This window comes from Hyperolius riggenbachi, chromosome 5 (assembly GCF_040937935.1).
Source record: "Hyperolius riggenbachi isolate aHypRig1 chromosome 5, aHypRig1.pri, whole genome shotgun sequence".
Taxonomy (NCBI): Eukaryota; Metazoa; Chordata; class Amphibia; order Anura; family Hyperoliidae; genus Hyperolius; species Hyperolius riggenbachi.
The window spans coordinates 296,529,577-296,555,840 of record NC_090650.1 but is presented as its reverse complement, the minus strand read 5'-3'; the positions used below and the strand labels follow the sequence as shown (position 1 = coordinate 296,555,840).

The window sequence follows — 26,264 nt, the reverse complement described above, 5'->3', positions numbered from 1 at the left end:
AAATAGTTTTTTTTAAGGGAAAAAAAACCCCCAAAAAAACAGTCGGGCTGCCCTCCCCGCGGCTTGTAAGGAGGGGGGACACCCAGGTGAAGGGGAGCATAGGAGTCGGGGCCCCCACTGGCTACCCACCCGGCTACCTAACTGCCCACCCTTCTGCCTACCCTCCCACCCGGCTACCTAACTGCCCACCCGGCTACCTAACTGCCTACCCTCCCACCCGGCTACCTATCTACCCACCCGGCTACCTAACTGGCTGCCCACCCGGCTACCTATCTACCCACCCAGCTACCTATCTGCCTACCCTCCCACCCGGCTACCTAACTGCCCACCCGGCTACCTAACTGCCTACCCTCCCACCCGGCTACCCTTCTGCCTACCCTCCCACCCGGCTACCTAACTGCCCACCCGGCTACCTAACTGCCTACCCTCCCACCCGGCTACCTATCTGCCCACCCGGCTACCTATCTGCCCACCTGGATACCTATCTACCCACCCGGCTACCTAACTGCCTACCCTCCCACCTGGCTACCTAACTGCCCACCCGGCTACCTATCTACCCACCCAGCTACCTATCTGCCTACCCTCCCACCCGGCTACCTATCTGCCCACCCGGCTACCTATCTACCCACCCGGCTACCTATCTACCCACCCAGCTACCTATCTGCCTACCCTCCCACCTGGCTACCTAACTGCCCACCCGGCTACCTAACTGCCTACCCTCCCACCCGGCTACCCTTCTGCCTACCCTCCCACCCGGCTACCTAACTGCCCACCCGGCTACCTAACTGCCCACCCGGCTACCTATCTGCCCACCCGGCTACCTATCTACCCACCCAGCTACCTATCTGCCTACCCTCCCACCTGGCTACCTAACTGCCCACCCGGCTACCTAACTGCCCACCCAGCTACCTATCTGCCCACCTGGCTACCTAACTGCCTACCCTCCCACCCGGCTACCTAACTGCCCACCCAGCTACCTATCTGCCTACCCTCCCACCCGGCTACATAACTGCCTACCCGGCTACCTATCTGCCTACCATGCCATGGGCGTCCCTACATAGGGCAAAATGGGGCATGCGCACTCCCCTGGCTAGCTGCTGCCCCCCCCTAGCTACCCGGACGTGGCTGGCCCGCCCGCCCTGGGGTGGCAGCGGAGAGAGAAAAGAAGCGGCAGGCACAGCGGCGCTGCCTGCCGCATCACTTAATTCTAAAGGGGGGAGCGAGAGAGGGGGAGCCCCAAGGTGAGGGAAGGGGGAGGGGGAAACGTCCTCCCTTCCCCACCGCTTCTCTTCTCTCTCCGCTGCCACTGAGGACACCTATAGATCTGGCTATTTAAACTGGGGACACCTATAGACCTGTCTATCTATACTGGGGGGCTCCTGTCATACCTAAACTGGGGGTACCTGTCACTAACTGAACTGGGGGGGCGCCTGTCAATACCTGAACTGGGGGCACCTGTCACTACCTGAACTGGGGGGCACTGTCACTACCTAAACTGGGGGCTCCTGTCACTACATACCCTGGGGGGCACCTGTCACTACAAACACTGGGGGCTCCTGTCACTACATACCCTGGGGGGCACCTGTTACTACCTTAACTGGGGGGCACCTGTCACTACAAACACTGGGGGCTCCTGTCACTACCTAAACTGGGGGGTATCTGTCACTAACTAAACTGGGGGGCTCCTGTCGCTACCTAAACTTGGGGGTCCTGTCACTACCTAAGCTGGGAGGCTCCTGGTGCTACCTAAACTAGGGTGCACCTGTCACTACCTAAACTATCCAGGCCAGCCCAGCATCACCACCAGCCAACCAGCCCAGAATCACTGTCAAAAAGGCCACAGCATCACCACCAACAGTCAGGCCAACATTTACTTCAACCAGCCAAGTACAGCCCAGCATCACCGCCAGGCCGGCCACAGCATCACCGCCAGGCCTTTCAGCCCACACATCATCCCCAATCCAGCCAAAAACAGTATTGCCTGGCACAGCAGCCAGTAGAGGAGAATTCAGAAGCCAGGTGAGAGGTGTATACCATATTAAGTGGGCATTCTGCCTATTTATGTGAAATGCTGTTTATTTATGTGCCTCATGACTGCTGAATTTGTCTTGTTGGGGGCCTCATGGTTACTGAATGTCTTGTTGGGGGCCTCATGATTGCTGAATTTGTCTTGTTGGGGGCCTCAAGATTGCTGAATTTGTCATGTTGTCATATTTGTCATATCTAACCTATGCTGAGGGAAACTATTCTGGCTACCTATATTAGCCCACTGCCTTACTGTTACAGTTACATTACAATTACCCCCCACCCATGTGATGTCATGTCCACACCCATTTTTTTTGTCGCTGCGCGCTTTGCTTTTTTTGGGGGGGGGGGGGGGGGGTGTTGGTAAATTATCCGCACCGGGTGTCAAACACCCTAGCTACGCCACTGGAGGGGGGCACAGCTTGGAAGGGGGGGAATTGGGCACAGAGCGGCGGGGAGGGGGGGAAGCGTCCCCCCCTCCCTCACCTAGGGCCCCCCCCCCTTCCGCGCACCCCCCTCCTCCAGAAGTGCAGCCAGCAGCGAGCGGAGAATAGCTACAGAGATGATGCTATCTCCGCTCCGAGTCCGCATGCCGCTGCCCTGCTGGTCTCTGACTGTAGTGTGTGACGCTGTCCAATCACGTTCTCGCAGTACTTCCTGCTAGAGCGTGATTGGACAGCGTCACTACAGGAGACAGAGACCAGCAGGGCAGCAGCGGCATGCGGAGCGGAGATAGCATCATCTGAAGCTGGTAAGCTATACTCCGCTCGCTGCTGGCTGCACTTCTCGAGGAGGGGGCTGCGCGGAAGGGGGGGCCCTAGGTGAGGGAGGGGGGAGGCTTCCCCGCTGATCTGTGCCCTCTGCCCCCCCTTCCAAGCTGGGGGGGACTTGCATTGTGTGGGGGTATCTCTGCCACCAACCTGATTGCATTGTGTGGGGGTATCTGCAGCCAACCTGATTGCATTGTGTGGGGGTATCTGCAGCCAACCTGATTGCATTGTGTGGGGGTATCTGCAGCCAAACTGATTGCATTTTGTGGGGGTATCTGCAGCCAAACTGATTGCATTTTGTGGGGATATCTGCCGTCAACCTGATTGCATTTTGTGGGGGTATCTGCCGTTAACCTGATTGCATTGTGTGGGGGTATCTGCCGTCAACCTGATTGCATTTTGTGGGGGTATCTGCCACCAACCTGATTGCATTGTGTGGGGGTATCTGCCGTCAACCTGATTGCATTTTGTGGGGGTATCTGCTGCCATTTGACTACTTGATGAATGATCATGAGGCATGTAACTACTTGAATATACAATGTATCTGGTCGGACCTAATCTCTGTGAATAACGCCGCTACTTATTTTGTGTTTTGTATTTTTTTTTTTTAAGTCTGCCCATGACTCATCATGACCACGCCGATGTTCCAGTGCATGGTGACACCCATTTAGTTTCGCATTTAGACATATCCCTATTGGAGACTGTCCTCAGAATTGCTCACAATCTATTCCCTACCATAAAGTCATGCAAAATTTCTAAAGTACATGTGTATGTGAGCCCAAAATGGGGGGGGGGGGGGGGGGGGAGGGAGTAGGAGGAGGAGAGGGGGGTGGGCCCCAGGCTGAAACTTCCTTGGTGGGCCCTTGGTGTCCCAGTCCGACCCTGGATACAGCAGTGTGATATTTACCAGAGGTCACTATCTCAGGGCATTAAATTCTCTAATCGAAAAACATTAAAATCAAGAATGAACACAGATAGCCTACCAACAGCATTCCTAATGGTCTACAAGGAATGTCATACATAATCTGTGCAAGATTCCGTCAAGTTAAATCATATCATTCAATGTTCCAAATCATGACACAACACAGATGGAACTGAGATAGATGCCATTTGCAGCCTCTCTGGTCATACTCTGTTCATTTACTTTTTTTTCACTTTTAGGAAAGTCGGGACAATTCTGAGTTTACAATTTTTTTGTAATCACTTTTATGGTTATTTATTGCAATCAGCGGCGCTCTTTTAGACGGCTAAAATAGTTATTTTTTCACAATTTGTACTTTTTATGGCCATATCTACACATATACATATACAAAATGGACAATAGTAGGAAATGGACCTGGGATTTGTATTCACTGTCTGAAAAAAATGTACAATGGACAAATCAGACACAGTGAAAATGGGACATGTGTGAAAGGGCTCATGGGGAAGCATAGGTCTGTTCTGCATGTCCATTGGTCAACTGCTATGCACTCCAGTGGACCTGGTGTGAACCAAGCCTGAGGCTACGTTCACAGTGCTGCTTTGCGGAGTGGCATAATGACTGCTTTGTAACGCGGTTTTCTGCACTGCAATGCACCACCTATGTGACGTTCACAGTACTGCTGGTGCAGTGCGGCACAAGTACTGCATGCATGCAGTGTGTTACCACAAAACTTAGTCCTACTTGGCGCTAAAAATACTCAACACTAAGGGCCCATTTCCACTAGGGTTGAAAATTCTTGATTTCATGAACACAAATACGGATCTGGAATCTCAGCCTATTGAAATCATTAGGCTGCTTCTGAATTTGTGCGCATGGAAACATTATGAAGCACTGCTTCAGAATTCTGGACAATGCGTCTGAATCCCCACAGCCGTGGCACGGCTACAGGGATTTGTATGCATAATTGGCATGCACAGGTGCCAGCATCCGTCTCGGAGACGGGTGGCGGGTAGAGATGGGCCGAACCTCTGATTTTAGGTTCGCGAACTTCCGCGGAAGGTTCGGTTCGCAGAAAAGTTCGCGAACCGCAATAGACTTCAATGGGGAGGCGAACTTTGAAAAATAGAAAAAATTATGCTGGCCACAAAAGTGATGGAAAAGATGTTTCAAGGTGTCTAACACCTGGAGGGGGGCATGGCGGAGTGGAATACATGCCAAAAGTCCCGGGGAAAAATCTGGATGTGACGCAAAGCAGCGTTTTAAGGGCAGAAATCACATTGAATGCTAAATTGCAGGCCTAACGTGCTTTAAAACATCTTGCATGTGTATACATCAATCAGGGAGTGTAATTAGAGTACTGCTTCACACTGACACACCAAACTCACTGTGTAACGCACCGCAAATAGCTGTTTGTTGTGTGTTGTGACGGCCGTGCTGGACTACTACGCAACATGGCGAGATTGCTCTTCCTCAGTCACTCAGTGATGTCAGGTAATGTATGACTTCCTTCTCAACTTTCCATGGCACTGTTAAAAAGCTTACGTTTTGTTTTTAAATTACATTTTCTACTTGCTGTGTACTTGTTCAGTACCGCTACAATGAGAATCCTATGAAGTCTGACATTGTGACCCCGGGTAAAGGCCGGGGAATGAGGGATGGAATCCGGTGTGGAGCCTGAGCAACGCTACACATCCAAGGAGGGCAGCAGGCAGGCATGCACGCCCACCCCGAGGTAGTGACCAAAAATAACAATACAGGAGGTATATATGCAGTGAGGTGAGTTCACTCTACAGAAAAGGTAGATATGCAGTGAGGTGAGTTCACTCAACTTAAAAGGTAGTTATATGCAGTGACGCAAGTTCACTCAACACAAAAGGTAGATATGTGCAGCGAGGTGGGTTCACTCAACACAAACGTAGGTGTATGCAGTGATGAGGTGGGTTAACTAAACACAACAGGTACTAGTAGTAGGTAAATGCAGTACTGGGTAGGTAGTACAATGTGCAGCTCCCTGTCACACACACAGGTGTCACTGAATGTGTTGCTGAATGCTGGTGGGCTGCTGGCAGTGGGACACACACATTATGAATTAGCAATGCTGTCTAAGCAACACAAGTGTATTACACACACAGGTAGTAGTCACTGAATGTGCTGCTGCTGCTGGCAGTGCCAGTGGGACACACAGTATGAATTAGCAATGCTGTCTAAACACCACAAGTGTCAGTTTCAAACACAGAAAAAAAAATTGATCACAGCAGGATGAGCTCTGAAAAGAGCTTTTCTGGGGCGCTATTATAGCAATAAGATTCAGCTAAGCAAGCTAAGAAGGCAAGAGCCTGACTTATCTGTCCCTAGGAGAACAAGTCTGCAGCAGCTGTCCCTATTCTGTCTCTAGCAGGCACACGAGTGAGGCTAATGGCCGCCGGAGCCTGCCTTATATAAGGGGGGGGGGGGGGGGGGGGCTCCAGGGCTTAGCGTAGCCTGATTGGCTACAATGCGCCTGCTGACTGTGATGCAGAGGGTCAAAGTTGACCCTCATAGAGCATTATGGGGCGAATCGAACTTCCGGGAAAGTTCGCCTTCGCCAGTGAAGGCGAACCACCCGATGTTCGCCTGGAACCGTTCGCCGGCGAACCGTTTGGCCCACCTCTAGTGGCGGGCACTAGTGGAAACCCGTCCTTGTGGGACTATTGTGGAAGACAGCTGGTGTATGCCAAAACAGCAGCTAATTAAGAGATTTCTGTAATCTGAATAAAGATATTATGCCATACTTACCTTGCATAATTCATGTTTTTTATTTTTATATTTATTTTTTTATCATTATTTATTTTTAATTTATTGCTGTATTATGTTATTCTTTGACAATTCTTTAAGCTGGCTGAAACAACAGAATTGATTGGTTCGTGGTTTGTCAATTGTCTTTTTTACAAACTGGCTTTAGTATGTAGGACGTGTTTGTTGGGGGAGGGAGGTGCCACTGCAATATTGAGCAATAAAATAAGTGCAATTTTTCTCCCTTCCTTCCTTCTCCTTCTGCCATAATCACCGGCAAGAACTGATGGCCAACCATCCTGGGCCACATTTTCCGGATCATATATTTTGTGCGCTGTCTTGCAAACAAAGTCATGTTTGTTTTGAAAGTGGGATAACAGAATTTCTAACCAATAAATAATAAAACGAGCACAAGTGCGGTACGTCATAACATCCCAGTGCCACAGAGATTTTTTTTGAAAGCGAATGAAAGCATAAGCAGTTTTATAGCTATAGAAAAATTCGATTTAATATATTGCTTTCAATTGCACCCTTATTTTCTCATGTGGTTGCAATATTTCTTGCGAACATCATATCGGCTTTCAAAATGATTTTCAGAGTATATAAATAAATCATTTCTTTCTTCCCCTGTTTTCTTTAGAGCCATTCCACATCATATCCTTTGCTTAAAGTCCATGTATACCCAATAGCGCATTTTAAGCTGAAATAGACTAATTGTCCTGGAGCTCTGAGGCATGGTTTGGTATAATATGCCTGAGTCGTTTTGTCTACCATTGATTTTATGATCACTGGTTTATTTGTTCTGTAAGTCAGTGGTGAAGCTAACTATTTTGCTTCCTCTAAAAGCATGACGGGGATAGCAAGCTGGCAATAAAACATTGTAGTGTAAAATAACATCCAAGCTTATAAATTGCACTTTGCCAGAACTGGGAATCGGGCAGTTTGCTGTGTGCACACCCCACGTTGGCTGCTGCCTGCCTCAGCTGCTCAAAGCACTTTGAATCCTATGGGAGAAAAGCTTTAGACAAATGTTAGTAGTTAAAAAAGGATTGAAGAGTCATCTTTCCCAGATGTAAACTTGTCACTTTAGTTTGATATTAAATCTCAGCTTACAAACGTCAGGCTAATCCAACATGTATATAAGCTGTGTCATTTCCCCCATACAGTGCATTGAAGGCTATGCAGAACTCCTGGTTTAGTTACCATTTGGAGATTCAGCAGATGACAGTGTGGAGGGTTCCTAGGCAAATAACCATAATTACCTGATTTTGCCTTTGAAAGCTCTTCTTTAATGCTTATCTGAAGTTTAAATTTCTCATGGGCCTTGTGTGGATCTGATGGCTTCATAGCTTGCCAAAGAAGGCCATGCATGTCTGCCATTTCTTAAATGAGGTGTCGTTCATCCCTTAGTGTAGTAGAGTGTATTACCTAACACTGGTGAACTCAAACCACCTGAACCTACTCCTCTTCCTTCCTTTTCAGAGGGCAATTAACCACTTCAGCCTGTGGGTGGGTTGTTTTCACCTTAACGGCATAAGCAATTTCCCCCTGTCTGCACTCCTCCCTTTTATTCGACAATAACTTTACCACTACATATCACATCTAAATGATGTATATCTTGCTTTTTTTCCACCACAAATTAGGCTTTTGGGGGTGATACTTCTTTTCAGTAATTACTTTATTTTCTATAAATTTTATAGGGAAATACAAGGAAAAATGAAAAAACACACCATTTCTACAATTCCATCCCCTATAGTCTTAAAATAAACAATCCTATTATAGATAAAATTCACACATTCTATTTGCCCCTTTGTATCACAACATCGAAATGATGTTCCTACTACAATGGTAACACTACTTATCTGGAAATGAAGATGTATTTTGTTGTGCTTGTACCCTATCAATAATTACAAGTACTTATTTGCTAAAATAACAGTAATATACCCTCATGACATACATATAAAAAAACCTCAGACCCCAAAACTTTGCGCGCGGGAGTTCGCGCGAATTCCTTCAGATCACGCCTAAATTAAAGGGCTTTTCACAGGCGTGCAAAGTGTTTGCACGGCTTTGTGAATCAGGCCCTTTATATTGTTCTGAAAATGAAAAGGTGGAGGACTAACTCAGAGAAGAAAAGCAGGGTGGGTTAATGTCTGAAGTCAGCCCCCCAAAAGCCATGCCAGCAGACGACAACTGCATTTTTGCACTAAGACAGATGTCAACTTCTTTTGATTACTGTGATAATAAGGTTAGTTAGGTAGAGGAGAACCAGGATGTAGTAGATGACATGGTGATTGACACAACATAGGGTGAAGGTTCAGACCAGTAGAGCAACAGGATGGGGGAGGATGAGGAGGAAGTTGTGCAGCAGCAGTATTGGGAGAAAGGTGAACTAAAGCATAGGGGTCACAGTGCTGTAGTAATTAGTTAGCAGCCACAGCAGGCAGTCCTCATTTGTCAACAAAGATATGCAGGTGTGACCCCTGACAGGATTTATCATAGGGCTTCTACCATCTGAGACTTGGCATCTTACAAAAGCCTTGTCATTTAGAACATCTATCACAGCATTTAAAATAGTGCAGGCGCATGTACAACCAGTGCACCCATGTACAGTAAAAGCAACCATGAAGGGCCCATTTCATTTGGCCAGAGACTTAAGCAGCAGTCCCCATTAACTCTTGCACCACTGTGGCTGTATTTTTCTCTTAACCTCTGTTCTGTTCAGACAACCTTGCCTATAGGGTTTTGCAGTAATGTGTTGTTCTTTACCTCCAGTAGTAATGAGGAGTAGAGAGGAGCAGATTTAGAAATCCAGGTATGGGAAGTGGATGCTGGAAATGGAGCAATAGCCTTCCCCAACATTGTCTTCCATACCAAAATCTGCTGTATCACTGGTTCATTCCTTACTTGATTGAAATGGAACAAAGCTCAGTCCTAACCACCCACAAATCCAGTATCTCTAACCAATGTTGCACAGCTGCCAACTTGGCAATTGCTGCCATAACGTCTAGTGGTTGTTTGTCATGGTCAGTTACCTGTCCAGGTGAGGTGGCTGGCACAGACAGATGCTAGCGGTCGTCAGGGGAGGACTGGCCAGGGGGGAAGGAGTGAGATTTCCCCCCAGGCTGCCTCTCCCTTAATGATTTAGGGCTGGCCGTTCCACTAACTGCTTCGATAATTATCCAATCGGATTAAAATCTATGCCGCCACAAGCATGCCCAATCAACAATTTGACTTATTTCAGGTGGAAAGTAGTTGAATGTATCAATCTGAGATCCTGGGAAATCTCGGGCCGATGTATTCGATAATAACAAACTATGTACGCAATGGAAACCCTGGCGTTTTCCCTCAAAATGTATTATGTACCCCACGATGCCTGTGCATTTATACTTTACCTGTCATGCTGTCCCTCGAGTATCCTTGCTGTATTTCTGCATTGGCATGACCATGTGACTACCGGTATATAGCACATTGGGCGCATGTGACGTCATTTGGGCTGGGGCTGCCGTGAAATCGGGCCTCTAGTTTGTGTTTTCCCTCCAGGCCAAAAGGTCCCAGTCCTCCCCTGGCGGTCGTCCTGGGGGGCCTTGGCGGCATGCCTTTCGGGGTGGTCTGTCGGCGCTCACCAGTGCAACGCGCACTGGTGAGTGTTGCACGGTGGAAACATTGGTGCTGCAAGATGCTAGTGTGAATGCTGGGCACGCGCAGGGACGGCTGCTTTATGCATATCTGCTTGTTTTGCGTGTGTGCGCGTGCGTGTGTTTGCGCATGCGCACGTGACACGTTGCGCTGTGCGCACGTGACGCACTACGCTGTGTGCGCGTTGCGCGCCAAGAGGCCTATTTAAGCCTGGAGAGCCATAGCAGCTTTGCTGTAGTATTGCAGCTAGTTGGTTCCCGTGACCTGACACTTTGTTTGCCTGTTCCTGATCCTGCTCCATGCTGCCCTTGGCTCGTCTGACTTCCCGCTTGGCTTTGACCTATGCTATGTACGACTACCCGCTCTGTTGCCGAACCTTGCTTGTCTGAGAACCCGCTCTGTTGCCGAACCTTGCTTGTCTGAGAACCCGCTCTGTTGCCGAACCCTGCCTGTCTGACTACTCACTCTGTTACCGACCCCGGCCTGTCCAAGGATCTGCTTCTGTGTTTAGTCTCTACAGAATCTGCGTGTCAAGACCATCTGCAGTCCTACTGGTGGACGGGTTATTGCACTACCAGACCCGTCCTGCGGGAGTCTCCAGTTCCTGTCTGCTCCAGCTACTGGTTCTGCGAGCACTCCTGCCCCGTGTTAACTGGAGGACCCTGTTCCCAATCCAGGGCCTCTGGTTGATAAGTCGCAGGGGTTGCTGCCCTCAGCAAATCGGTCTCCTCCGCTACAGGTATGTGACATTGCTGCCCACTTCTGTCACTTTGAGGCTTGTGCCATTTCCTAATACCTCATGCCAAGCTACCCTTTATTTTCCACTCAAGCCGGCCCTGACCTGCACAGTCACATACCAAGAATATGAATGTCTAATTGGCCACTATGCTGCCTGTTAAAAATTATAAAATGTTTCCATAAAAATGCATTACAATTAAGAACAACTCTTGAACATTACAGATGATACTATCTGAACATTATTTTCTATAAAAAGACTAGAAGTTAGCGGGTTGGCACTACTGCAGATGCAGGAAACGAGCTTAGCAAAAGGTGGTTTGTTCAGCTGGCCCTTTAAATCAGCTATAAGCGTGCTCTGGTGTGATAGTGCATAGCATTTCCAAACACAAAGAGCAGGAGGAACCGGCACTGCTAAAACGCTGATTTATGTATTGTCAAACAATTCTCAATCTTCACATACATGTACAAGACAATCCAGTGCTGACTGGTGAAACATAAATAAAGGCTTGGCACCCAGCACCCACCGCACCCTATCTTCAGCTTGCACCCCAATGGTATGTTATTTCAAGTCAGCATTGGACTGCATATTTATGTTTTACCAAGTCAGCACAGGATTGTCTTGTACATCTATATGAAGATTAAGAATTGTCTGACAAAAAATAAATCAGCATTTTAGCAGTGCTGGTTCCTCCTGCTCTTTGTGTTTGGAAACATTATTTTCTATTGTCTGATATATCAGTAATGACACACTAGCTTTATAATTATGTCCTCTGTAACCCCATTTCTTAAAACAAAAGAGGCACTATTTTCTCTGTGCTGGGGTCACATGATTATGCCTACAAGAAGTTACCAACTCAGATGCATGCTGGGATTTAAGTACAGTGTTAACATAGGGTAAAGTTCTTTTCCAGCATGCAATTTAGACACAAAATATATAATGACTAGAGTTACTTTTTAAACTGTTTCCTAAAATCCATGATAAATTTGTCAAAGATATCTGATATTTTTTGTACCACATCATAGAAAACTCCTCATAGACTGAGATTATGTTATTTTAACAACATCCAGTATTTCTTCCAGAGTAAAATGAGTTTCAGAAAGTTTATAATCTATATAATCTCAAAAGTATTTTCATTATTCAGATCATTTTGATATTTTGTTTCTCATAGCATTCATGTTCAGAGTACCTGGTCAAATTAGGGATTACCATATTTGTTTTGGCCTGAAGAGCCCCAGAATCCCAGTATTAAAAAGAAATGCTAAGTAATATGTTGCTTGCTTAGAACTGAAGGCAATTTTTACCTTCACAAGAATTAGAAGTAACTCTAATAAAGCATCACTTCAGGATCGTGGTTTGAATGTTCACATTAAAGGCGTAAAATAATAATTAGCATATTCCAACCACCTTCCTAAAGAGAAGCACCATGGGTGATACTTCCTGTTCATGTAGCACTTAAAACTGAAAATACACTGACCCATATGCAATTCACTTTTTCTGCTGAATTATCGCCTAGGAGATAATGTTTCATCTTCTCTTTAAAATAACTTTTTCAGTACTTTGCAATTGAAAAAGTACCAAACAGTAGATGAAAAAAGTATTATCAAAATTATTCTGAGTATTTTCTTTCTTGCTGGGGGCTTTAAGAGCATGTTATTGACAAGTTCTGAAAATTTCACCTAGGAGAAGACTCAGGAGACAACGTGAATTGCATATGGGCCACTCACTCACTGTGTTTTAAAAAGGGAAAGGTATACTATTTTTCTTGGTTTTCCATAGACTTACAACAAAGGAATCCTAGTGACTCTGGTTTTCAATAACTTAAAGGGACACATATGGCTCGAAAAAAAAAAAAGTTTTACTCACCTGGGGCTTCCACCAGCCCCCTGCAGCTGTCCGGTGCCCATGCAGTCTCCATCAGAGTCTCCAAACTCATTGGCCTCAATTCACTAAGATCATGCTAGAGATAATAAAGCAAGAGAAAACTTACCTCCACACGTGAGAGAGTTATCTTACCTCTTCATTCCTTAAGTTACCTCTCCTGTAGTTAATGTACCTCCTCTGTAGTTAATTTACCTCCTCTGTAGTTATTTTCACACACAGTTAATTAACAGCCTGTCTTTAACTCTGGAGTTATTTTAAGGATTGGAGAGTTAATTTAAAGACAGAAGAGTTAACTTTAGGCTTGCCTGAGGTAAAATGTTTCCTGAATACTACATGCCTTATCACCATGGTAACAACTCTAGAAGAGTTATTAAAGACAGGAGATAAGCTTAGTGAATTGAGGCCATTGGCCTCAATTCACTAAGATCATGCTGGAGATAATAAGGCAAGAGAAAACTTACCTCCACACGTGAGAGAGTTATCTTACCTCTTCATTCCTTAAGTTACCTCTCCTGTAGTTAATGTACCTCCTCTGTAGTTAATTTACCTCCTCTGTAGTTATTTTCACACGCAGTTAATTAACAGCCTGTCTTTAACTCTGGAGTTATTTTAAGGATTGGAGAGTTAATTTAAAGACAGAAGAGTTAACTTTAGGCTTGCCTGAGGTAAAATGTTTCCTGAATACTACATGCCTTATCACCATGGTAACAACTCTAGAAGAGTTATTAAAGACAGGAGATAAGCTTAGTGAATTGAGGCCATTGTTTTTTTTGAGTCTTAAGTGTCCCTTTAAAGTGTACTTGCGATGTGAATAATGGGTGTATTTATACTTACCTTGGGCTTCCTCCAGCCCCATGAGGTGCGTGGGCATCCTTGCCATCCTCTATGGCCCTCACTGCACTCCTGTGCCTGGGAGCATTCTGCTCCTGCACAGATGCAGAATGGTCCCAGCTGCGGGAGCACGATGGGGAATGTGCATGTGGTCTGAGCTGCACATGTACAAAAGAGCACGGCCAGCCAGATTCCCGGGGGGATAGCAAAAGAACGGAGTGCCTGGAGATTGTATATAAGGAACAGAGGCGCCAAAAGCATAATATTAGATTAAAGGATCTTAAAAACCAACTTAATTGGCAAAAATGAAGGAGGAAGTGGTGGTCTTACCTTCCTCAAGCAGACACGACAACGACTGCGATTCAGACAGTCAAACACATTTATTAGAAACTCCCAAAAAAATTGCAACGCGTTTCGCAGGCTCAATCCCGCTTCATCAGGCAATACAGGGAGGAGTATCAAGCGATCTGCACAAGGATTCAAGTTAAGCGCTTAACTTGAATCCTTGTGCAGATTGCTTGATACTCCTCCCTGCATTGCCTGAAGTGGGATTGAGCCTGTAAAACGCGTTGCAATTGTTTTGGAGTTTCTAATAAATGTGTTTGACTGTCTGAATTGCAGTCGTTGTCATGTCTGCTTGAGGGAGGTAAGACCACCACTTCCTCCTTCATTTTTGCCAATGAAAGTGTTTTTTAAGCTCATTTAACCACTTAAGGACCACAGTCTTTTCGCCCCTTAAGGACCAGAGCCTTTTTCTCCATTCAGACCACTGCAGCTTTCACAGTTTATTGCTCGGTCATACAACCTACCACCTAAAGGAATTTTACCTCCTTTTCTTGTCACTAATACAGCTTTCTTTTGCTGCTATTTGATTGCTGCTGCGAGTTTTAGTTTTTATTATATTCATCAAAAAAGACATGAATTTTGGCAAAAAAATGACTTTTTTAACTTGCTGTGCTGACATTTTTCAAATAAAGTAAAATTTCCTATACATTTGAGCGCGAAAGTTATTCTGCTACATGTCTTTGATAAAAAAAAACCATTCAGTGTATATTTATTGGATTGGGTAAAAGTTATAGCGTTTACAAACTATGGTGCCAAAAGTGAATTTTCCCATTTTCAAGCATCTCTGACTTTTCTGCGCACCTGTCAGGTTTCATGAGGGGCTAAAATTCCAGGATAGTACAAATACCCCCCAAATGACCCCATTTTGTAAAGAAGACATCCCAAAGTATTCAGTGAGAGGCATGGTGAGTTCATAGAAGATTTTATTTTTTGTCACAAGTTAGCGGAAAATGACACTTTGTGACAACAACAAAAAAAAAAAAGTTTCCATTTCTTCTAACTTGCGACAAAAAAAAATTAAATCTGCCACGGACTCACTATGCTCCTCTCTGAATACCTTGAAGTGTCTACTTTCCAAAATGGGGTCATTTGTGGGGTGTGTTCACTGTCCTGGCATTTTGGGGGGTGCCTAATTGTAAGCACCCCTGTAAAGCCTAAAGATGCTCATTGGACTTTGGGCCCCTTAGCGCAGTTAGGCTGCAAAAAGGTGCCACACATGTGGTATTGCCGTACTCAGGAGAAGTAGTATAATGTGTTTTGGGGTGTATGTTTACACATACCCATGCTGGGTGGGAGAAATATCTCCGTAAATGACAATTGTTTTATTTTTTTTACACACAATTGTCTATTTATAGAGATATTTCTCCCACTCAGCATGGGTATGTGGAAAAATACACCCCAAAACACATTATACTACTTCTCCTGAGTACGGCGATACCACATGTGTGGCACTTTTTTGCACCCTAACTGCGCTAAGGGGCCCAAAGTTCAATTTAGGATTTCACAGGTCATTTTGAGAAATTTCGTTTCAAGACTACTCCTCACGGTTTAGGGCCCCTAAAATGCCAGGACAGTATAGGAACCCCACAAATTACCCCATTTTAGAAAGAAGACACCCCAAGTTATTCCGTTAGGAGGATGGTTAGTTCATAGAAGATTTTTTTTTTTGTCACAAGTTAGCGGAAATTGATTTTAATTGTTTTTTTTCACAAAGTGTCATTTTCCGCTAACTTGTGACAAAAAATAAAATCTTCTATGAACTCACCATACTCCTAACAGAATACCTTGGGGTGTCTTCTTTCTAAAATGGGGTCATTTGTGGGGTTCCTATACTGCCCTGGCATTTTAGGGGCCCTAAACCGTGAGGAGTAGTCTTGAAACCAAATGTCGCAAAATGACCTGTGAAATCTTGAAGGTACTCATTGGATTTTGGGCCCCTTAGCGCACTTAGGGTGCAAAAAAGTGCCACACATGTGGTACCGCCGTACTCAGGAGAAGTAGTATAATGTGTTTTGGGGTGTATTTTTACACATACCCATGCTGGGTGGGAGAAATATCTCTGTAAATGGCAATTGTTTGATTTTTTTTACACACAATTGTCCATTTACAGAGAGATTTCTCCCACCCAGCATGGGTATGTGTAAAAATACACCCCAAAACACAATATACTACTTCTTCTGAGTACGGCGATACCACATGTGTGACACTTTTTTGCAACCTAGGTGCGCTAAGGGGCCTAACGTCCTATTCACAGGTCATTTTGAGGCATTTGTTTTCTAGACTACTGCTCACGGTTTAGGGCCCCTAAAATGCCAGGGCAGTATAGGAACCCCACAAGTGACTCCATTTTAGAAAGAAGACACCCCAAGGTATTCCGTTAGGGGTATGGTGAGTTCATAGAAGATTTTATTTTTTGTCACAAGTTAGTGAAAAATGACACTTTGTGAAAAAAACAATAAAAATCCAATTTCCGCTAACTTTTGACAAAAAATAAAATCTTCTATGAACTCATCATACACCTAACAGAATACCTTGGGGTGTCTTCTTTCTAAAATGGGGTCACTTGTGGGGTTCCTATACTGCCCTGGCATTTTACGGGCCCAAAACTGTGAGTAGTCTGGAAACCAAATTTCTCAAAATGACTGTTCAGGGGTATAAGCATCTGCAAATTTTGATGACAGGTGGTCTATGAGGGGGCAAATTTTGTGGAACCGGTCATAAGCAGGGTGGCCTCTTAGATGACAGGATGTTTTGGGCCTGATCTGATGGATAGGAGTGCTAGGGGGGTGACAGGAGGTGATTGATGGGTGTCTCAGGGGGCGGTTAGAGGGGAAAATAGATGCAATCAATGCACTGGGGAGGTGATCGGAAGGGGGTCTGAGGGGGATCTGAGGGTTTGGCCGAGTGATCAGGAGCCCACACGGGGCAAATTAGGGCCTGATCTGATGGGTAGGTGTGCTAGGGGGTGACAGGAGGTGATTGATGGGTGTCTCAAGGTGTGATTAGAGGGGGGAAATAGATGCAAGCAATGCACTAGCGAGGTGATCAGGGCTGGGGTCTGAGGGCGTTCTGAGGTGTGGGCGGGTAATTGGGTGCCCGCAAGGGGCAGATTAGGGTCTAATCTGATGGGTAACAGTGACAGGTGGTGATAGGGGGTGATTGATGGGTAATTAGTGGGTGTTTAGAGGAGAGAAGAGATGTAAACACTGCACTTGGGAGGTGATCGGATGTCGGATCTGCGGGCGATCTATTAATGTGGGTGGGTGATCAGATTGCCCGCAAGAGGCAGGTTAGGGGCTGATTGATGGGTGGCAGTGACAGGGGGTGATTGATGGGTGGCAGTGACAGGGGGTGATTGATAGGTGATTGACAGGGGATCAGTGGGTTATTACAGGGAATAACAGATGTAAATATTGCACTGGTGAATTGATAAGGGGGGGTTTGAGGGCAATCTGAGCGTGTGGGCGGGTGATTGGGTGCCCGCAAGGGGCAGATTAGGGTCTAATCTGATGGGTAACAGTGACAGGTGGTGATAGGGGGTGATTGATGGGTAATTAGTGGGTGTTTAGAGGAGAGAAGAGATGTAAACACTGCACTTGGGAGGTGATCTGATGTCGGATCTGCGGGCGATCTATTGGTGTGGGTGGGTGATCAGATTGCCCGCAAGGGGCAGGTTAGGGGCTGATTGATGGGTGGCAGTGACAGGGGGTGATTGATGGGTGGCAGTGACAGGGGGTGATTGATAGGTGATTGACAGGTGATCAGTGGGTTATTACAGGGAATAACAGATGTAAATATTGCACTGGCGAATTGATAAGGGGGGGTCTGAGGGCAATCTGAGCGTGTGGGCGGGTGATTGGGTGCCTGCAAGGGGCAGATTAGGGTCTAATCTGATGGGTAACAGTGACAGGTGGTGATAGGGGGTGATTGATGGGTAATTAGTGGGTGTTTAGAGGAGAGAAGAGATGTAAACACTGCACTTGGGAGGTGATCTGATGTCGGATCTGCGGGCGATCTATTGGTGTGGGTGGGTGATCAGATTGCCCGCAAGGGGCAGGTTAGGGGCTGATTGATGGGTGGCAGTGACAGGGGGTGATTGATGGGTGGCAGTGACAGGGGGTGATTGATGGGTGATTGATAGGTGATTGACAGGCGATCAGTGGGTTATTACAGGGAATAACAGATGTAAATATTGCACTGGCGAATTGATAAGGGGGGGTCTGAGGGCAATCTGAACGTGTGGGCGGGTGATTGGGTGCCCGCAAGGGGCAGATTAAGGTCTAATCTGATGGGTAACAGTGACAGGTGGTGATAGGGGGTGATTGATGGGTGATTGATGGGTAATTAGTGGGTGTTTAGAGGAGAGAAGAGATGTAAACACTGCACTTGGGAGGTGATCTGATGTCGGATCTGTGGGCGATCTATTGGTGTGGGTGGGTGATCAGATTGCCCGCAAGGGGCAGGTTAGGGGCTGATTGATGGGTAGCAGTGACAGGGGGTGATTGACGGGTGATTGACAGGTGATTGACAGGTGATCAGGGGGGATAGATGCATACAGTACACGGGGGGGGGGGTCTGGGGGGGGGGTCTGGGGAGAATCTGAGGGGTGGGGGGTGATCAGGAGGGAGTAGGGGGCAGATTAGGGACTAAAAAAAAAATAGCGTTGACAGATAGTGACAGGGAGTGATTGATGGGTGATTAGGGGGGTGACTGGGTGCAAACAGTGGTCTGGGGAGTGGGCAGGGGGGGGGTCTGAGGGGTGCTGTGGGCGATCGGGGCAGGGGGGGAAATCAGTGTGCTTGGGTGCAGACTAGGGTGGCTGCAGCCTGCCCTGGTGGTCCCTCGGACACTGGGACCACCAGGGTAGGAGGCAGCCAGTATAATAGGCTTTGTATACATTACAAAGCCTATTATACATGCGTGTAGCGGCGATCCGGGTGCTAGTAACCCGTCGGCGCTTCCGAACGGCCGGTTACAGCGAAAGGTGGGCGGAGCCAGTCCCCGGCGGCTGATCGCGTCACGAATGACGCGATCGCCGCATAGCCACTCCCGCAGCCGCCCCCGCCGATGGGCGTATTGCGGTCGTTTGGGCCCGGACTTTGCCGCCGCCCATCGGCTGGGGGCGGTCCTCAAGTGGTTAATCTAATTTTATGCTTTTGGCGCCTCTGTTCCTTATATACAATTTTGAGTCCACCCTTGGTGGAGGGTTTCTACCCTTTTTTCCTGTCTACAGAGAGCGACTTCTTAATCCTGAGTGGGGTCAGGATAATCTCCCCACCTGCCTTTACAGTGGTTGCCTGCTGGTGACCCTGACGTGTGAGTATATAGCAATACGAATTTATTGCCACCTTATCCAGTACGCACAGGGAGTGCAGAATTATTAGGCAAGTTGTATTTTTGAGGAATAATTTTATTATTGAACAACAACCATGTTTTTAATGAACCCAAAAAAAACATTTATATCAAAGCTGAATATTTTTTATTGAAAGTAGTTTTTAGTTTGTTTTTAGTTTTAGCTATTTTAGAGGGATATCTGTGTGTGCAGGTGACTATTACTGTGCATAATTATTAGGCAACTTAACAAAAAACAAATATATACCCATTTCAATTATTTATTTTTACCAGTGAAACCAATATAACATCGCAACATTCACAAATATACATTTCTGACATTCAAAAACAAAACAAAAACAAATCAGTGACCAATATAGCCACCTTTCTTTGCAAGGACACTCAAAAGCCTGCCATCCATGGATTCTGTCAGTGTTTTGATCTGTTCACCATCAACATTGCGTGCAGCAGCAACCACAGCCTCCCAGACACTGTTCAGAGAGGTGTACTGTTTTCCCTCCTTGTAAATCTCACATTTTATGATGGACCACAGGTTCTCAATGGGGTTCAGATCTGGTGAGCAAGGAGGCCATGTCATTAGTTTTTCTTCTTTTATACCCTTTCTTGCCAGCCACGCTGTGGAGTACTTGGACGCGTGTGATGGAGCATTGTCCTGCATGAAAATCATGTTTTTCTTGAAGGATGCAGTCTTCTTCCTGTACCACTGCTTGAAGAAGGTGACTTCCAGAAACTGGCAGTAGGACTGGGAGTTGAGCTTGACGCCATCCTCAAACCGAAAAGGCCCCACAAGCTCATCTTTGATGATACCAGCCCAAACCAGTACTCCACCTCCACCTTGCTGGCGTCTGAGTCAGACTGGAGCTCTCTGCCCTTTACCAATCCAGCCCCGGGCCCATCAAGACTCACTCTCATTTCATCAGTCCATAAAACCTTAGAAAAATCAGTCTTGAGCTATTTCTTGGCCCAGTATTGACGTTTCAGCTTGTGTGTCTTGTTCAGTGGTGGTTGTCTTTCAGCCTTTCTTACCTTGGCTATGTCTCTGAGTATTGCACTTCTTGTGCTTTTGGGCACTCCAGTGATGTTGCAGCTCTGAAATATGGCCAAACTGGTGGCAAGTGGCATCTTGGCAGCTGCACGCTTGACTTTTCTCAGTTCATGGGCATTTATTTTGCACCTTGGTTTTTCCACACGCTTCTTGCGACCCTGTTGACTATTTTGAATGAAATGCTTGATTGTTCGATGATCACGCTTCAGAAGCTTTGCAATTGTAAGAGGGCTGCATCCATTTGCAAAATATCTCACTATTTTTGACTTTTCTGAGCCTGTCAAGTCCTTCTTTTGACCCATTTTGCCAAAGGAAAAGAAGTTGCCTAATAATTATGCACACCTGATATAGGGTGTTGATGTCATTAGACCACACCCCTTCTCATTACAGAGATGCACATCACCTAATATGCTTAATTGGTAGTGGGCTTTCGAGCCTATACAGCTTGGAGTAAGACAACATGCATAAAGAGGATGATGTGGTCAAAATACTCATTTGCCTAATAATTCTGCACTCCCTGTATTACACTATTGGGGCTCTTGGTGTTCCCTGTTTTTATCGCTTTGGGAGTGACTGGAGAGGACGGCAAGGGAGCCCACAAACCTCGTGATGGTGGAGGAAGCCCAAGGTAAGTATAAGTTCACCCATTATAAACAACTCAAGTTTTTATTAAAACGTATCTATATATATATATCTTTTTTAATTCCCCCTCCAACACCCTCTTCATTACGCTCACTTAGAACCCAGAAGTTCCAGCAACAATGGATGTCACACTGGGGCTTCTGTTCTGGTGTCCATCATCTTCTGTGGTTGGCCCCAGTGTTATTGCGGTGGTCTGGTCTCCCTTAATGCCTCCTTTACCACTAATTGAAGGAGGACATGGCTATTACTACCATTCATTATCCACTAGTACAGTGATTAGCTGGGGACAAAGTTCCATCATATGATTGTGTGACACAGTAATGTTGGAATAAAGCATAACCACTATAAAGGAATGATAGTATTCAAATGACTATCCTAGAGTGGTGCATTGTAAGAGTAATTTCTCATTCACATGATAGTGAAAATTGCTAATACCTTCTGTTTTCTAAGGCAAAATTGCACCATGTAGTATATCGGTAACAGTGACAGGAGCTAGCATAATCCATTCCTCCAGTAAGTGTGAAAGTAGCTTTCCTCATAGCTTCATAGAATCAAGTTCCTTTCAAAATCAAAGTTAGAACACTCACACTGCAGAGTGTATGGAGTAGGCGGAAACGGAAAGGGGATACACCACGCTCAGTTTTGCTGAGCCTGTAATGTATCTGTGAAAAGTAACCCCAGACAACAAGTAAAGTCAATCAGCGGAGGACTAATTTAATCCAGCAGTGTTGGAGAGAAAACTGTGTACCAAACTGATTTTGCATTGAATATACATTATTAGATTAATTGAAGATTCATACTGAATAAGATAGATTAGATATGACAGGTGAATTGGATTCCCTACCCAGTTAATCACCAAGGAAGATCTTAGAATATCCTTTGAATCCCTGTACCAATTCTCAAATACACCCATACACAGAAACTATCATTTAAATGAAGTTAAAGTCAAAGGCGTGTGTTAAAGGGCCAGCAATGAGAGCTGGTATCCAGGAGAGAGCAGGCTTTTGCTTCTAAATAAAGGGACAACTAAACTTAACTATTAAGTGCCTGCAGGAAACTAAAGAACTCTATCAGGCAAGATATTAGGGTGAACAATTATAGCACCTACTGTATATAGGCTGTGTGTTTTAAGTAAAGGTAGCTGTGACACCTTCGTGTACGATAGTAAAACTACCTCTACAACTATCTTTTACTTATTTTAAATGTAAAAGTCTGCTGCAAATATTTAAAAATGTCAGGGGAAATTTGGGCACAGGGTGAGGCTGAAAAAAGTCTCACCCTGCTCTAGTTAATCTCCTTCCTTTTTTAGAAAACTATTCCCCTACTGTCTACCTAACTGTTCTGTCCCTATTGCTGTTCCGTGCTATTGCTGGCGGCCAAATTACACAGTTTTCATAGTAATTTGATCTCTTTCTATTGCCAGTGTCCAAATTACTCAGCTCAGCTGCTACGGCCATAATTCATATCATGGTCTATGGCGGCACCAAAATTGCGGGGCACCGTACAGCGCCAAATTACCTGTCTAGTGGAAAAACATTTTTCTTTACCTGATACAATTAGTCTTACACTATTTTAACTTTTTTAATAGAGTACTGCAGCAAACAGAATGGGCCCCATGGGCCATATCCTACTGCTGAACTCGCTAACACTAAGCGCTGGCGAGTTCTTAATTTAGGCAATGAGAGCATCGTCTTATCCTATTTAACTTAAGACCCCCCGGGTGGAAAAGAACTCGTTTGGGCGATATAATCGCCCATGGAGTTCTTTACACGCTATCCAATTGCCTTTTCATGCCTCTGGGAAGCGATGCTTCCTGGCAGATGTGAGCGTTAGCTTAGACCTGCAAAGAGCAGATCTAAACAAGCGCACGTCATCGCCGCTGCATCTGGGGGTCTCCTTTAATAAGGAGACCACCAGAGCTCTCAGTTGGGCCGCTGCACATCTCTGAAGCCCCCCACGTAGCTGCACCATTACCCCTGGCAATATACAAACCACCGCTAATCCCCTGCCGCCTCTCGCCGCAAGTCCCGACGTGTAATTACAGTGTATGAGTCACTGTAATTACTGTGTATTGGAGCCCCGGCAACCCATCTTTGAAGCTCGTACCGGGGCTACCCATTGGTCCACTGTCTGAGCCTCTCCCTTACTGATACAGCAGAATGATGACTAGTGAAATAGTGGTGGGGTAATGTACAGCACAAACAAGTCATTGCACTTAAATACATTACATAGGGCATACACAAGGGAGCAACATTATTATAATGTACTGTATATATACAGTACTGACAATGATGGCTCAGACAGTGAACCAATGAGGAGCCCCGGTGGGAGCTTCAAAGATGCTTTGCTGGTGCTCCGATACGCAGAAATGACAGTGACTCATACACTGTAATTACACGGCGGGTCTTGCGGCGGTATGTATATTACCAGGGGTGATGGCGCAGCTAAGTGGGGCTCTTCAAAGATGTGCGGTGCCCTGATGGGGAGCTCTGGGGGTCTCCTTATTAAAGAAGACCCCCAGATGCAGCAGGGGAAGATGGTGGCGGATGTTCAATGGGTGTGGGCATGTGTGGGGAACACAGGCTGTGGTGCTGAAGGACAGCACCACAGTGCAAAACTTCGCTCCCCATCACCCGGAAAAAGGGAGCATTGCTTAGGCTTTCACCTGAGAAATGTGAGAAATGCTCCCTAGCGATTGGCAAATTAGCAATAAGATTTGATGGTAATCCTGGTGCGATGGAAAGGTGGTATGTAATAATCTGATCCGAATAATCCGCATCCGCAAGCTACTTATCACCTGGAATAGAATATGGCCCTCTGTATCCCAGCAATGATCTCTAGTGTTAGATGGGACTGAGAGTTCATGCCATCACTTCACTTATTGGAATTTTAACATTTTCTGACATAAAAGAACACATGAACTTAGAAAAAAGAAAAAGAAGTAAGATTTAGTCACCTTGTTTTTTGTTGTGTTTTTTTTTTCTTTTAGTTCTTTAAGAAGAAAGTTGGAGGTTGTGATGCCCAGGTCACCCTTGAATAATAATGTAACCTTCCTTCCCCCCCTTTTGCCTCTCACTTACTGATACAGTACAGTGATGACTAGTGAGATAGTGGTGGGGTAATGTACAGCACAAACAAGGCATTGCATTAAATACATTACATAGGGCATACACAAGGGAGCAACATTTTTATTTTGTATGTATACAGTACTGACATCTGCAGCATTTTATATAGTACATAGTCATGTCCATAAGAGGAGCTCCGAATCGAATCCTTACCATAGTCGTATGTCTCTGTCATAGTCTAAGGCCAATATGTCTAAGGTCTATTATCAATATGTTTTGTGACATGGGAGGAAACCAGAGTGTCCAGAGAAAACACATGCAATAGAGGGAGAAGACAGAAGCTACATACAGATAGTGTCGAGGCTGGGACTCTAGTACTGTGAGGCAAGAGTGCCATCCATTATGATGGTTCTACATTTTCAACCACTTTCAAATGGAACTCTGATAATAACTTCCCTGAAATGTTATATCATGTCATATATAAAATATTTTCTAAACTTTTACAGAAGAAGCCTTGATTGGACATTTGAAAATATACTTCATGTTGCTCGACGCAGACTCCCATCCTAGTTCCACCACTGCACTTCAGTGCATATGTCTGGCTGCTGCTATTAGGAAGAGGGGCAGTGGCGTAACAATAGTGGGGCACAGAGGTTGTGACTGCATCAGGGCCCCCTGACCATCAGGGGACCACACAAGGCCCTCCTCTAGTGCACCAGGGCCCATATCTCTGTAGCTTCCCCACTGTGGAGGGGGAGCTACTCATTAAAAACTAGAACAATATTGCATGACAGGTATTGCCTCTATCCCCTAAAATGGGTCATCCATGACTTTGGGTCTAAGGTGATTAATGCTAAATAAAACCCCAGTTGGCATACGGTACAGGGCATGCATACATGAAAAAAATGCGCCTGGAAGAAATAATGCAGGGGATTGTCACTAGTAGCTACAATTAGATATATACTACTGCTGGATTCCAGCAATAAAACATAGGTAATGTTATCAATATTTTACTATAGCTAAACCTAACCTTACTCTCACACAGAACCTTCCCTCTACCGATGCCTAACCCTAACCCCCCTTGGTGGTGCCTAGTCCTAAGACCCTCCTGGGGGTGCCTAACCCTAAGACCCCTCCGGTAATGCTTAACCCTAAGACCCTCCTGGGGGTGCCGAACCCTAAGACCCCCCCCGGTGGTGCCTAACCCTAATAACCCTTTTGGTGGTGCCTAACTTTAAGAACTCCCCCTGTGCCTAATTCTAAGAACTCCCCTGTGGTGCCTAACCCTAATCCTCCTTAGGGTGCCTAAACCTACCCGCCCTTTCCTAAACCATAACCCCACTTAATCCCCAATATGCAGCGGGCAAGGTAAATTTCAGCACCCAGAGGAGCATGATTAGCGGCAGTAAAGGATAATTTGGGTGCCCGCTATGCAATGCCACAGTTAGCATTTCCACAAGCCCCCAGGGCCCACGATGCCATTGGGCACCCAAATTAACTTTAAGTGCTGCTAATCAGGCACCACCGGGTGCCAAAATTTACCTCACCTGCCGCATATAAAAGCCGCTATTTGCAGCAAAGAAGGTAAATTTTGGTGCCAGGAGGCGCCTGATAGCGCATGCCGCCGTGCGCCCATATTTCCATCTTTTGCTGCAAATAGCAGTGTTTACAATAGGCGCCTATGGCGGCACCGTTTTTTCTGTAAGGGCTCCTGCACCCTTTTTACATTTTGTTACAGGGCGCTACAGTATTTTAAAGCTGCTGCAATGACCATTAAATCTGTGTAGCGAAAACAGTTTATAATTACACTTATCTTTTAAAAGCTACCCATCAAAAATCGTAACCTTTACTGGCTACAGACACAGTTTCAAGGTGAAGGCTTGTTTTTTTTTTCCAAAAGTGGTGCCCTATAAAGCATCGTTACAGGACTAGAAAATGCCACCATAAGGAGATGTGTCGTTTTTCATCTCCCTTGTAGCTGCGCCTGCTGCATGATCAAGTGATCAGTATACAGCTGAGAGTCTCAGAAGCCGAAATACAACGTTCCAATGGGCTCTGCCAGAAGTAAGTGGCTCACAAAGCATTTCTTTAAGAGAAACACAGAAAACTAATATAGAATAAAAACCAATTCTCCCAGCATGCCAAAAGTGTAATGCTCACTTACACTGCAGTAAAGTCTATGCTGCCTGGCTTTTTATTGGCTGTATAATTCCATTTGGGGAAACTGAATTTTCTT

General features: G+C 45.7%; 1 protein-coding gene across 1 annotated transcript in view; it reads left to right on the top strand.

Annotated features, from left to right (window-relative positions):
• The first annotated feature begins 1,183 nt into the window (after positions 1 to 1,183).
• Positions 1,184 to 26,264, top strand: part of SOCS6 (suppressor of cytokine signaling 6) — a 116,371-nt gene continuing 91,290 nt past the window's right edge. The window contains exon 1 of the mRNA XM_068234682.1: positions 1,184 to 2,019. The gene's annotated coding sequence lies outside the window, so the exon portion shown is untranslated. The remainder of the gene's footprint in view (positions 2,020 to 26,264) is intronic.